At 41.0% G+C, this 14,449-nt stretch overlaps 1 long non-coding RNA gene across 1 annotated transcript in view; it reads right to left on the bottom strand.

Annotated features, from left to right (window-relative positions):
- The window catches only part of LOC309349312, a 152,261-nt gene that overhangs the window by 115,031 nt on the left and 22,781 nt on the right, over positions 1 to 14,449 (bottom strand). The window contains exon 2 of the long non-coding RNA XR_014159836.1: positions 11,020 to 11,121. This is a non-coding gene — a long non-coding RNA (uncharacterized lncRNA). The remainder of the gene's footprint in view (positions 1 to 11,019; positions 11,122 to 14,449) is intronic.

The raw sequence follows: 14,449 nt of genomic DNA on the forward strand, positions 1-14,449 counted from the left end.
ATATATTGTTATGATTATATTCTTGGTTTATAAACGATCCCCACTCAGACTGCTATTCTGAAACAACTGTGAATATTTGGAAACTGGACACCAGAAGCTGAACTGTAGCCAGTTGTGTTTTTAGAAAGTACCTGTGAAAAAGAAAGAAAACAAGAAAGTACTTCTCCCAGCACCTAACTTGTATTTCTGTCTCCAGACTCCATTATTAATGAACTCATTCACTTTCATAAAAACAACCACACAAGGGCTTCTAACCATATCTATAAAACTATTTAATGCACTTTTCAAAACAAGGCATCTTACAGCCAAAGTAATTGCAGTTTTACTAGACCTTTAAATGAGAAGCAGCTACTTATTAAGTTTTGATATGGTGAGCTGATTAGACAAGTTAAACATAAAGGCACAATTTATGTGTGCTGTATAACCACATGTACATGTAATGCAGTTCTAACATTGAAGTTCAGCACCCACTGCATTTAGAAATCCTGTGTGGTACACAGTTTTATGCCACTTACAGGTTACAAACAGTAAAATGGGAAATGTTGGATTTTACAGGAAAATAATATTCATAAATTTCCAGCAGTGAATTACAGTATAATTCAGAACTACCTTTCCTCTGCTGTTGCGGTGAATTTGGTGTGGTTGTCAGTGCAGAAATAAGCACATATAGACTGCAATGGATATTGCTCCTATTGCATTTGTGGCCAATTTATAGACAGACTCTCCAAACAGTTTCTTAAGCAGCACCAACAGTACAATCTCCAAAACAATTTATCCCCCTGTCCCCTGCTGCAAGTAAGCTGCATTGCGCTCAAACCAAATGGCCTTATCATTTCCTTAAGGGTGTTAAGGATTATACTTGGTTTATTTTTCCATGTCAGCATGCGTCTTGAGCAATTGGGTACATGTACACATCAATTCACACAGCACATGGGGCCACAGGGGAGCTAAGGTGTATTGCATAGGATCATTTGAATGACGACATTCCAGTTAATAAAGGGCTATGGGTTTGCAGCTGCGCCACAGTAAAGGTGGGTAGCCAGTCAATATGGCTATCAAGCATTACCTTCCCATGGCAAAATCTGCCCTCAGAGCAACTGGAGAAAAGGGGTAGCCACTTTTGTGCCATGGCTGTTCTGTAGAGAGTGATCAGATCATGAGTGTGGCAACTCCGATTAGGCAAAAGGGCTCAGAATTCCCAAAAGCTCAAATAAATCCCTTGCCTGCTCTGATGGTGCATGAATGTGTAAGTACTTATGGAACAAATGTATTCCTTTAGGCTGCAATCCTATGGTCCCCGGGAGCGCATCCCAGGGGGCTATAAAGTTAGCGCAGACCTCCCACTCTATGCGAAGAGGGAAAGATCCTGGAGTGGAGGAGAAGTTTCACTCACTGCAGAGGTGAAAACCTCTAAAAATCTTGCTGCTCTGTTTTGAAAACTGTAATGGTGATAAGAGCCGACTGCAGTCATTCCATGGATGTATCTGGAAGGCTTGTGGATTCTGTGATCCAAAGTTCACTCCTTCCTTGGATACACATCCAGAACTAGGATAGAAGGTGGGAGGATATTAGCCCTGAAGCTGGTGTATTTAAAATTTGAAAGGAGGAAATAACCCCCCCCCCAAAAAAAAACACACTCAACATTTGAGCAGAGGAGGAGGAAAGGCTCAGATGTAGCCCCCTCACCTTCAGAAATGGCAATAGATCTGCCACTAATTATCCTTCCCTCCCTCACCCACTGAGGAGTGCTTTGCCCTTTTATATAAAACTTCTAACCCGTAAACTACCCCTCAAGGCAGCCTGAATGCATCTACAACTTTAAATCTGGCTACTAGATCAATTTGCTAAAATATTAAGTCCTAGAAATGAATAAAAAAGAATAAAGAGCTTGTTCCATGGCCCATTATAGCGAGCGACTATTTTCTCAACAGTCACGTATGGAAGCGTTTTTGAACTGGAAGATTGTGTGCTGGACAGCTTCGTGCTAGTGCTAGAGAGCTATCATTTGGAGTAGAAAACGATTACACAGATTTGTGTCATCTTTATTTTAAATGTCTACAGGACCACATGGTGAAATATTAGGAGAAACATCTTGACAAAATGAAAGCAGAATATTTATTGTCTGGGTCATGAAAATACAGAGAGATATATGTTGAAAGAGATATATTTACTGCCAGGAGATTTGCCCCATTATGCATTCATGATTCCCCTTCTGCTGTCCCCTCCCCAGCTCTATTCTCTAGGAGTCCATGTCCAGGTGAAACGGGCATGCTGAGAACATCAATACAAAACAGCTTTATCCATCTAAATTCTCTCCCTGGGAGCTCTGGCACGCTGGGCATGGGAGATGAGAAATGAAAGAGGTTTGCAGCACGGAGTCAGGCAGTTCTCAACACAATGAAAGTATCTCAAACAGCACAGGTGCAATGGGATTCAAAAGGGCTTGTCCAGATAAAGCAGAAACTGCTCTTTCTCCTTGGGTAACTGTCCAAACACTAATACAGTGCTTTGTCATTTGCATCTTGGGGGCCTGTGATGTGATGTGGCCAGTTGCCAGGTACCCATCAACCACTTCAAAACCACTGCCAAAATCAGACACAGGCCTAGTGTGATGATGCTTAGGCACCTACAGGACACATTATTTTTTGTTTAGGGAAGACTGCTTTTATATCTGACGAAATTGTTTCATTGTTTTTGGTGGGTGTTTTTTTTTAGGGATGATTTCATTGTTTTTAGAGTTTTCTGTGCTTGCATTTGTGCATTTTATTGTTTTTATATTGTACACTGCTTCAATGGCTTTATGCTGTGAAGCAGTCTATACATTGGGATAAAATATCATAGCATTTCACAAAGCCTGGAAACAGGCAGGAAGTTCATTAGAGAGCAGAGATGATTTCCTTGAGTGAGATAACTGGAAGATAGATAGCAAGAGGCATGGCAGAAATAAAAAAGCCCTATGCCAAAGGACCAGTACCTTAGAAAGGGAAAAGGAGGAGGACTTTACAACTTGAACATTATTTGTATTAAGGAGGAAATAAAGGTAAGGAAGTTCAGGACAAACAAAGGAGAAGATAGATAAATGAAGGGCTGACTTAAATACTTTGGTAAAGGAAGGTCCTTAGGTTAATGGAACAGAAAATATAAAAACAAAAACGAGAAACGAGAAAGAAAAGGGAAAATGGAATAAATATGAAAATGTAATAGGATTCTATTGTAATGCACAACAAACAGGAAAGTGATCCCCCCCATCCCACTCATAGCTGGTTGCTAAAAACCGACAACCAATATGTTTTGTTTTGCATTGTTTCTGTCAAATGATTTATTCAGGAATGCAAGCTAATGACAATGGGCACTACATCAAACAAGTATCCAAAGCTCATCCCAAACACACCTGGTGTCCTTTTTGAATTTTCATTTTTGAATTTTATCACTAGTCTTAGCCATCTCATATCGTGCTAGATTTAAAGTGCACTGGTACCTATGTTCAAAGTCAGCACTTGGAAGATGCTCTTTGGAAGCAAGCGCAAATGTCATACTCAGTGACATTTTCAGCCACCTCAATTTGTTATGATTTTCCATTTTTATGGAAGCAAAACTCTTCTGGACTTTTAGTCATTTGTGAGCTGGGATATATTCACAGAATGGATATTGTAGGGCCTCACTTGCTTTTATCTCCCCAGGCTGTGTGCATTCTGGGTCTCACTGACGGGGCAACACAATGTTGTGGTGCATTTCAATATCCCTGCAGTATTAGCTACATTCAGCATCCATTTTTATGTGACCTTTTGAATTCTTTGTTAGACACCCTTCACGTGGCAGTAACATTATTAATGTAGATATAATTTGAATGTAACCATACTGTTTAGACAAGCAAAGAAACACTTGAAGATAGGTAGGACAGGGCAAGCAGAAAGGTCTCTATCATAACAGAAAGTGATAGCACCCGTTATTCTCCCTTATGATTTCCATTGGTTTTCTTGTGTAATTTTTAAAGGGGTCTAGCCAGTGTGGTTAAAAATAGAGTTTATTTAAAACCAAAATGCTATGCCAAACCTTACCTCCTTTTATGCCCTCTCCTGGTTTTTAATGTGTGTAGCCTAGCCATGGAATCTTTCCAAACAAATCAAACACATCTAAAGCCAAGCCACAGCACAGGTGGCTTTTATACATGGGGTGGCTTGCATTCCCGGACTAGGAGAATCCAGGAGAAGTTATCGGCAGATGGCACCCAGAGTAGATATTATAGCCCAGGAACCAACAAGATATGGACGGAGAAGCATTTTTGTTAAGAATCCTATATATTATAAAAGGGATGCATGCTGCCATGCCTGAAAGTATGGCATTAATAATTAAGCCATACAATCATTACTCCAGGATATTATTTCTTAAAGATCTCTTGCAAAGGCAATATGATTACATATGAATTATTTCAATTTTCTACCAACAAAAAAAAATAATAAAAATCTTCAGAAGTAGGAATTGAATTACGCTGTCCAATTTGCTGTAAAGTTCACACTACATGAAGAAATTAATCAAGGCTACCACCGCCCATTTTTATGGGGACATAAAATGATGTGAACTTCCATTTTTAATAAAGATGCATAGCACTTTTATGAAGACTGACTAATAACACTGTAATGAACTGAAAAGCTTCTGCAAAACGAAGGAGGATTTTATTTTATTTTACTTTTGAGAGAGAGATTTACTGAATTTCTTGTTTTGAATCAAGGATGTGAAAAATCTATGTGCAAAATAGTCAGAGATCAATAGTCAGTGTTTGTACATGGCTTTTAACTTCACCTTCAATGATCTATGATTTTTGTGGATGTCTATGGGGGCATTTGGAAGATTCTGTTTCTTGCTTCCACCATTTCCTTCAATTTCAACCACTGAAAAGTGTGTGTGTGTGTGTGTGTGTGTGTGTGTGTGTGTGTGTGTGTTAAACAAGGGCCATACCTCTAACAGAATTTTGCAGATGTTACACAGCCTGCTGAAATGATCTCCTATATATGTCAAATGAATTCATTAGCATAAAGATTCACAATAGTTCTGCACATTGCACTGGTCAGTTTAACACTATCAGTGCACATCTCCCAGTTCAGGAGTGGGAGCAACAAAGGTAATGACAATGCACTATGCCTTACCTGGAATTCCCTGACCTATTTGTGTGAGGGACAAACTGCACTACTGTACAGCTCCTACCACACAGATTGTGTGTGAGAGAAGAGGATCTGCACAGCTCCTGTTTCCTGCATTCACTGGCTAAGCAGTCTCAGCTTTTAGGACATTTTTTGCCCATGACCTCTTCCCACAATTTTGAGAGATGTGTGATTAGCCTTTCAAATCCTCACATTTGCATTATCTCATTAGTACCTCAGCTGCACTAATCTCCTAATGTTATCTTCATCTCCAATTGATTCACTAAAGCAGCTCACTCTTGGTTCTTTCATCCACATCTCTCCCTGGTTATATTACACTGAGTAAGGCACCTTGACTAAGGTGGCAGATTTGGGAATATCATTTAGGTGTAACTGTCATGGTTTCAGACCAGGAATCCCTAGTTGCAGAGTCCTTCTGCAATTGTAGTCCATAGGGGGAGATGGAGACACACACACACACACCCTGACCGGTCCTTCCTATGTGAATCCACTTGCATATTGTCCCATGAATCCCATGAAGACTCTGCTGCCACCAGACTCGGATGACTGGGACAAACACTTCTAAAAGGATCAGGAAAGACCTGAGGGACTTTCTCCAAACAGTCTCCAAAAATCAAGATCCTGAAGCCTAGAAGCAGCCAACGGTTGCAGGAAATGAATCATCCCTTAAACGGGCCAGATGCAGCACTCATGGGGCAGGATGTACATCTTGACTCCTTAACCTAGAGTATAAAACTCTACAGTTGCTGCAAGACACCTTTTTCTGCCTTTGCTGAAGGACCGCTAACCATGGTTCTGAACCAGCACCATAGTCTTTTCTTCATTGCCTTGGCCTTTCCTTAGTTTCTCCCTGTATACCTGAGAAGGAGCATCTCCATCCCCATCGTTCAGCCTGGCCACCGAGATCCAGCTCTGAGGACCTTCTGTTGGTTCCCTCACTGTGAGAAGTGAAGTTACAGGGAACCAGGCATTTCTTGCTTTCTGTTCCTGTAAACAGAATATCTTGCTTGGTGTTCAATACAGTATCTTCTATATGGGTTTTATATGCCAAGGTTTTTCATGTTCCTTTATGTTGGAGTGATTATTTTTTTTAAGGCATGTGTTGTAAACAGAAAATTCATGACTTGTATTAATGATTTATATCTTAAATGGCATGGTGAAATCTATCATTGACGTGATAAGCTGCACATTATTCCCTATCTACATATAGCCTTGTAGCACTGCAATATCTGGCAGTGAATGTAAAAAATAAATTTTCCTTGGTTTTTAGGCATATCTCCCAAGTATGAGACATGCTTCACTTGTTTTTCAAATTTAGCTGCAAGTCATTTGAGGAATGCACTATGGTAAGTGTGTGTGAGAGAGAAAGAGGGTGAAGGGGGGAGAAAAAGAGATGCATATGTTTGTATGTATATATATTTACATATGGGGAAATGATGTATTGCCCAGGTGTGTGTGTGTTCTGTACAATTTGATTTTTACTGCACAAGTGCTGAATGTAGTGTCTGGTGCAAAATTTTGCATAGCTAGAAGCAATGTTTTCATTTTTTTATTTGTTAAAAAGGGGACCTTTTGTGGTTGCAATTTAAAGTTTGAGAACAGATGGGAAAAATATGACAAAATCAGAGCAGTTAAAGATATTATTGGAGAAGATTTTCCAGGAGACAGAATAGCTATGCTTTGGTGCCTTGTATCTTCGCTTTGCAATTTGTCCTTGGCTCTTCTTCTACAGCTTTCCTTTCCTAATCCCTAACCTTCCATTCTTCCAAGGGGAATAGTCTTCTTGTATCAGATCAACTCAGTGTGAATGCAGTCTTTTCATTTGTTGACCACAAACCACATATTACTGGCAGCTCATTATATAAGAATTATCTACAAGATTCTAATCCATATCCCCATTTTGATATTTATATTGTAATTAAAAACTTTTCGTGCACTGTATCTCTGTTGACCATGAACATTTATGCCTGGACTGAGTGCTTGCTTCTTAGTCTCACCTCCAACCAGCGCCTCCAACTAGCAGAGGAAGTTCAGGTCATTTCACCCCATTTATCACGAGTCCACCATGAATGGCATCCTGCACAAACAGGGATAAGGACCATCTAAGCAATAATAGTTTGTGGTGTAGGTAGCATGAGCACTAGATGTGGATCTGCAATCTAAGCCTAAAGCCAAAAACTGCAGGTTCTGAGCCAGCATCTCCAGAGACTTCGATCTACCAAGAGACCTATTTCTCCCTACCTCCAGGGAAAAACTTTCCTCAGAGTCTATAGACTAATGCAGGTTATGAATAGCAGAGACCACTGAAGTACTAGGCTCCAGGCCAGAGGAGTCTTCCTGCAAGATATCCCCCTTCCACTTCTGCAATGGTGGTCCAATGATGGGAAAACTGTGGCTCTCCAGATATTGTTGGCCTCTGCTTCCATCAGTCCTGCACCAGCATGGCCAATGATTGGGGATGCGGGGAGCTGTAGTCTAGCAACATCAAAATAGAACCACATATTCTCTACCAAACACACACACCCAGACACAGGAAACCAAGCACTCTTCGGAACAATGCGTTTGTTCACTCTGACCTGTCCAGGGTACTGAAAGACCTCTTTCTGACCATTCTTATTCTTTGATCTGGGATTGGACTCTGCCTGCCAGTTAGTTTCCAGCTCTCCCTAACAGCTGCAGACTGCTGGCCTTAACTGAATACTACCCCTAACAAAAGAGTGAAATGCTGTGAGAGCAAGGTGCTAGTTGTAACTGTTCAAAAGCCCTCTCTCCAAGTATTGTAATTTGAGAGTATTGGGTGAGAGTTTAGCTTGTTTACAAAGCTATTGTACTACCAAATTTATTGTACATTTGTGAAACACAGACCACTTATAAACACCATCTCCAGCTCCTCAAAATATTCCATCAAAGGTGTCTCCAAATTCTTTTTCGTATCACTTGGGAAGACAGGCAAACTAACGTCAGTATACTAGAAGAAGCAAAGATCACCAGTGTTGAAGCAATGACTCTTCAACATCAACTTCGTTGGATTGGTCGGGTGTCTGATTATTGTCTTCCAAAGCAACTCCTCTGTTCCCAACTTAAGAATGGAAAGCATAATTGCTGGACATAAAAAGAGGTTTAAAGACACTCTCAATGTGTATAAACACTGACAACTGGGAAACACTGGCCTGCGAGCGCTCCAGTTGGAGAATAGCCTCTACTAAAGGCGTCATGGAATTTGAAGAAGCATGAACTCGGGACGAAAGGGAGAAACGAGCTAAGAGGAAGGCATGTTTGGCAAATCCTCACCATGATCAACTCCCACCTGGAAACCTATGTGGAAGGATGTGCGGATCCAGAACTGGCCTCCACAGTCACCTATGGACATGCTGTTAAGACCATATTCATGGAAGACAATCTTACTTGGCTACAAGTGATCACCAAAGAAGAAGAACTCAGAGTGGCCAATTGAAATTAATGAACACAACTAAGTTAGGTTCATTAATTTCAATGGGTCTACTCTGAGTAAAACTGAGTTGAATACCACCCAAGTTCTCTGAATGTTGAAAGAGTTTGGTGGCCTTTGTTCAGTTTGCCTTCTGTTTATCCGTCAATACTTAGACCACCCTTATACATTTGTCCAATGTCTCCAAATTCTATGCACCTATGTGAAGCCACCTGCATATTCCTGGGGTTGGACTAGATGACCCCTGGGTTCCTTTCCAACTCTACAATTCTATGATTCTAAGCAAGCCAGCAAAACAGAGCCACTAGCACAAGGCTTTTCACCTGTGCAATGGAACTGATCCATGTACACCATGCACCCTTCCCAGATCTGCTCAATAGGGCTGGGGGGGACGACCCAGAGCAGTCACGGTGTCCATATATATATATATGACATCTGGTTTTTGGTTCATACAAACACTCGAGGGAGAGGAGAAACTCCTCTTTGCAACACAACCGGCAACAGCAATAGCAGCAGAAATGAGTATACAGGTGAAATGGTTCACTTTATGTGGGAACTATTTAGTATACAATTACCACAAAAACAAGACTAGTAGAATGTTAGCAAGGAAAAAAATGCTTTTTGTTGCCACATTAACAAGGCCTCGAAAAGCATCTACACTAGTCATTCCCTGAGGCAGAGGGCATCTGCAGCTCTGCACAATTTTGGCTAAATCTGCAGCACAGATTTTTAAATGTTTTCCATTTATTTTATTACAACTTTTTGCAAAGCCTTATGTTTGATGAGGAAACAGTGGGTATGTTATTGTTCACAGTTTTGCTTGTTTAAAAAGGAAACACTCACTTTTCCAAATAGCTTCTCCTTGCCCCCACCTCCTGATGCCATGTGGAAATAGTCAGTCCATTTAAAAACTTAGAGCATGCAATGAGCTAGAGAGAGGCAAGGCAGCAGGATGGAAGCAAAAGGGTCCCTTTCCCCATCCATATGGTTCAGGTTTGCATCTTGTCTGGCATGATAATGTGATAGTTGGCAGAATTCATGTTTAGAGTCTCAAGCAAATAACAGCCAATAAGTTGTAGGTTTAATATGCACGTGGAGATGTTCGTAGTATTCCAGACTGGCTGATTCTACAGCTGCAGTCAATCCAAAGTTGCTGCATGAATCCTTGTACAATGGAATCCCTGATGGTGAAAGTAAACTGGAGGCCCTACCCTGATGTAAGTATCCCCCATCTGCTGCACAGGTGTAGCCTAAGTAGTCAATCAGGATATGTAACATGCATTTGAAAGGAAAGTGGAAAATTAAACTGTATGCATTTCCTTCCTTCCCTCTTTCTATCCACATTATTTCACAAAGAAATCAGGAAAATTCATAAGCACTGTTTTGTGCAGATTTCTTCTGTCCAAACGGCTCGAATGACAGGATGCATGGATACATTAACAAATTCACACTATCAACGTCTGAATGACATTACCTGTAACCAGCAAGCAAGTGCAGACATTCAAACATTGGAAAGAAGTCTGTAGTACAAGCAGTCTACTGGGAACTCTTCCTTTCCCTTCCACAATGCCTTGGAGGAGTCTTTCCCTTTTGCTTTCTCATTATTCTTAGCTCCTTTGGCCAGGTAATATTAAGAAGTGCACAAAGCATGGGTGCCAACTCCCTGGGGCCCTGGGTGTCCGAGCATCCACAAAATTCCCCTTGAAGAGGCCAGGCACCTACAAATTTTGGTGCCAGGGCCATGTACGCTGCATGGCACTCACAGTTGTGGGGCCAAGCTGGTACTCCTGCCACAAAGTCTACTGCAGGCTTCACACCTACATGGTGCAGCACTAATTGGCATTTTAGTGGATATACTGCCATTCTTGTGATCAAGGACTGTGCATACTATAAACCAGTGGTGGACAATTAAATGGTCTATGGTTTGAGCATTGCCCACTTGATCTAATACACAATGCCAGATGTCCATACAGTATATCTTGTGTGTCTGCTGTGAATCATACTATTTGCGCAGGTGTACAATTGTCTAGCAAACGAGTAGGGCAATGAGGAATATAAAGCAAAAAAGAAAGAGACACACCTAGATACAGACATAATCTTCTGTACCGCACTGTGTGTGTATGTGTGTAAGGCACATAAAGGATGTAATAATCTCTGACATGGATATAATGAAGGTACAGAAAGTTGAACAGATGGAAGGAGCGCTGGATCATGATCAATTTCCTTTATGCCTTCTACATTTTCAACCTATGTGTAATAAACGTGTATGGCAGGCACATGTTTAATTAATAATGCGGTACATTTATAGGTAGACCAAATATATTTCCTAAGATGGAAAACCGTCACAATGATGTGCAACAAGATGTATGTGATATCCTCTAGGCAGGTATTATTTAAGTGCTTTGAACTTACCAGCCAAGACCAGTTCAGAAGAAAGAAGTCAGTGCAAAGGAAACCATGGCTACAGCTGGACTTTGGCCACTCTACTGGGCTTCACAATGGAACATGAGATACCTGCAGACAAGGGAAAGGAACAGACTTGATTTTGCTGCCTCTGTCTCTGGCAGCAACATTGCCTTCTGCAATCGGAGACAGGCAATGTTATGAAGAACTGTGGTCCAGCCCACTTCCCATTCCCTTTCTGTCCTTTAGTCCACACTAGTGGCCACAATGGTCATTGTAGGTCTCTTGTTTCTAGGGTTCCCCATCCCAAACATACCTCTCAGTTATAGGATACATCTCCACCTAGTGGTACTATTTTTCCCTTACAAAGCACACAGTGTATGCTCATTCTGTGATGTGTGAAGCAGCCCACTGTTCAAAACTGGCAAGACATATTCTTCATAGCAGAAGGCAGATAGATAGAGACACACATATATCTGATCTGTAGAATATTCCTTTTTGACCCCAAGATAAGAACTGTACGACATGACAGAAAGTGTCAGAATCTTTACAAAAAATAACTCCTTTAAAAACAAAATAAATAAAACTATCAACAAGAATAGCAACTGCTCAAAATCTATCTCAGAGCTGCCAAGAAGTGAACATTCATGGGAGAATGTTCTGTTGTTTTCAATGTTCTGTTGTTCACAAGGTGGACACAAATGCATACAGTTGGATGCTGACAACTTGACACATGTCTAATGAATCTAAAGCATGTGCACACACGCACAAACACACAAATTTACTAGGACTAAAAACAAAAGCCTTAAAAAAACAAAAGCCCTTCCAAACAAACCACTTCAAGAAGATTTAATAGCTATGTAGGTTTTTGTGTACCTTAAAATACCATAGATGCTTTGTTAAAAGTGACAGTTAACATCTGTGTTGAAGATGCTAAATTCTAACAGAGTGAGCTGCCGTTCATTGAGTCCAGTGAGCAGATGTTGGAGGCCTAATGCATTGGTGACAAAAGGCTACAGTGCTTTAACCTTCCGCATCGCTTCTGTCTAACACACAGCAGAAAAGGTTTTAATTTGACAGGTTGGCTGGGATATAGAGAATTCAGCTCTGGCCACCTACAGAAGGGCCAAATCTAGTCATGAGAACAGTATTGTGGGGGGAATGAAGCAGCGGGTGAGAGTAGTTTGCCATCTTGCACTAAGTGGAGAGCTACATATACTGTTTATTTCTACAGAGATTTAAAAGGGTTCCTATTGGAAGTTAATTAAGCAATTAAGCCCATTTGTCCTTTAATGTGCAAGGAAATCTTTGAGTAAGGTGAGTTGGAAAAGGAGTCAGCAGCTCCTAGCACATTTTGCCTGTGCAAAATGTTTTAAACGCCTTTTTCTCCCTGTGGTTGGGATGATGCAAGAAAGGAGAATTAAAATGAATGCACACCCTAATGGCAATTCTCATACAAGCTGCATGTAAACAGAAACATCAGCACAAAACTTATGAATCTTAATTTGTGCCACTGAGCTAAAATTTGTATCTTTCTGCATTAAAGGAATATAGACATGCAGCACTGTGTAGTGTCTACTTGCAATACAGAAAGCTGACATGGTCTTTCCAATTTATGGGAAAATTGACATAATTTTGCAAAAAAGGGGGGTGGAGAGGGAGAGAGAAGCAAAACCACTTGTGAACTAGATTTTGCATAATGGGATTAATTTGGTTGACTGTCACATCAGCTATGCTGTAGAATGCAAGTTAATCACAACATCGATATGATTTTTAAAGAAGAAAGAAAAATAGGGGGAAAGGGAGGAAGAAAGGTATTTTCCTCCCTTGTCTGATTCTCCTTTCATTTTCAAATACTTCCTGTTTCTACTGTTATGTGGAAGTGCTATGACAAATAATGGAAGTCTGTTTTGCATTGGGCCCAAGAAGACTGAAATGAGCTAGAGCCGGCCTCACTCTGGTAAGAAAATCATCAGCTTTTCCTGGATCATGTAAAATGGTTTTGCGGTAATGCTCTTAGCCACGCAATGGCTCACTGTTTAATTTGATAACCAAGCTTTCTGCATTTGTCAGGAAGCATTGATATGTCACCAACGCATGCTTATCTGAAACTTTGTGTTTCCGTTGTGACAGAATCCTGTCATTGCTAGGGCACTTACCTTGTCCTTTAGGTGGATGTGCCTGTACTGTGCCTGTACTGCAATCAGCAACTAGGCCTAGCAAATGCGAGCAGGTGAAGGTGGCACCAAGAAGCCAATTCTAGGGTTCAAATGTTGTTTGTGTCAGACTCCTTTCAGGATCTGCATCTGGGACTATTGCCCTACATGTCCAATGGATACCCAACTTCATATTTCAAATACAGCCACAAGTGGTTCTCCCAACGTAAGATTACTCATATGAATTGTATGTGTGTTTGTACCCATATCAATCTTTTCCTTTTTTACTGGGGTTGTGAGAGGTTATTCCAACAGCCCCTTGTTCGGCTATTGTAGTATCCCATTGCTACTGCAAGAGCAAATCATTTCTCTTTATTTTTGTCCTCACAGATTTCAATTGTACTTTGACAGAATAATTTCTTTGCTTAAGTGTTTTTCAGAAGAAAGCTCACCAGGAAGAGAAACACTGTAAGGCGCAGAAACGCCTTAGGGTCATGTAGCAGGGGTTTGTGAAGTTATTAGAAGTTGTGATTACCTGCTAGGATATTTCCATGTATCCTTTGCTGAATTCACTTAGTGGAGGAAACTCTGGTATTTTACACAGGCTGGTTTAAAAGAGAAAGTGATATGTTGTCACATACTGACTGTCTCTTACACAGGCACATATGGGAATAAGAGTAGTAGCTGAATGCAAATGGATCTCCCCATACCAGGGATGGAGAGTCTGCAGCCCTCCAGATGTTGTTGCTCACTCATCAGCACCAACCAGCATGGCTAATGGTCAGTAATGATTGGAGCTATAGTCCGACAACAGCTGGAGGGACACAAGTCTCCCCACATCCCTATGCTAGATAGGCAGAACAGTAGCATCAAGCTGTGGTCCTGAAAGAGAACTCAGAAGTCAGGTGTAAAGTTCCTGCTTTTGCAGGTGGCCTGTCTAGCTATTTTTGTCACAGCTGGAACCATCAGTGAAGGAAGATAGGAGAATGTCAGGTGTGAGGAGGTGATCAGCAGAGGAGGCAGAACAAGGCTCAGTGCACTACTGAGAGTAATTGAAGGCTAGCAAAGGAGACCCACAAAATAACAATGGATAGGGAATTAACTGGTTACAGGTGGGGATTTAGTTAACTAATGAGTGAAGTTAATTCATGAATAGAGGAACAGAATTATGAGGAATTCTGTAATTAAAAAGGAGTGGACATAATACTTGATAAGTGTGGGTGCTCTTTGGTGAGAAAGGTCCTGGAGGAATAAGGGACTCATCCAACCCATCCATCCATTCA

The sequence above is a fragment of the Podarcis erhardii genome, assembly GCF_964252035.2.
Source record: "Podarcis erhardii genome assembly, chromosome: 8".
Taxonomy (NCBI): domain Eukaryota; kingdom Metazoa; phylum Chordata; class Lepidosauria; order Squamata; family Lacertidae; genus Podarcis; species Podarcis erhardii.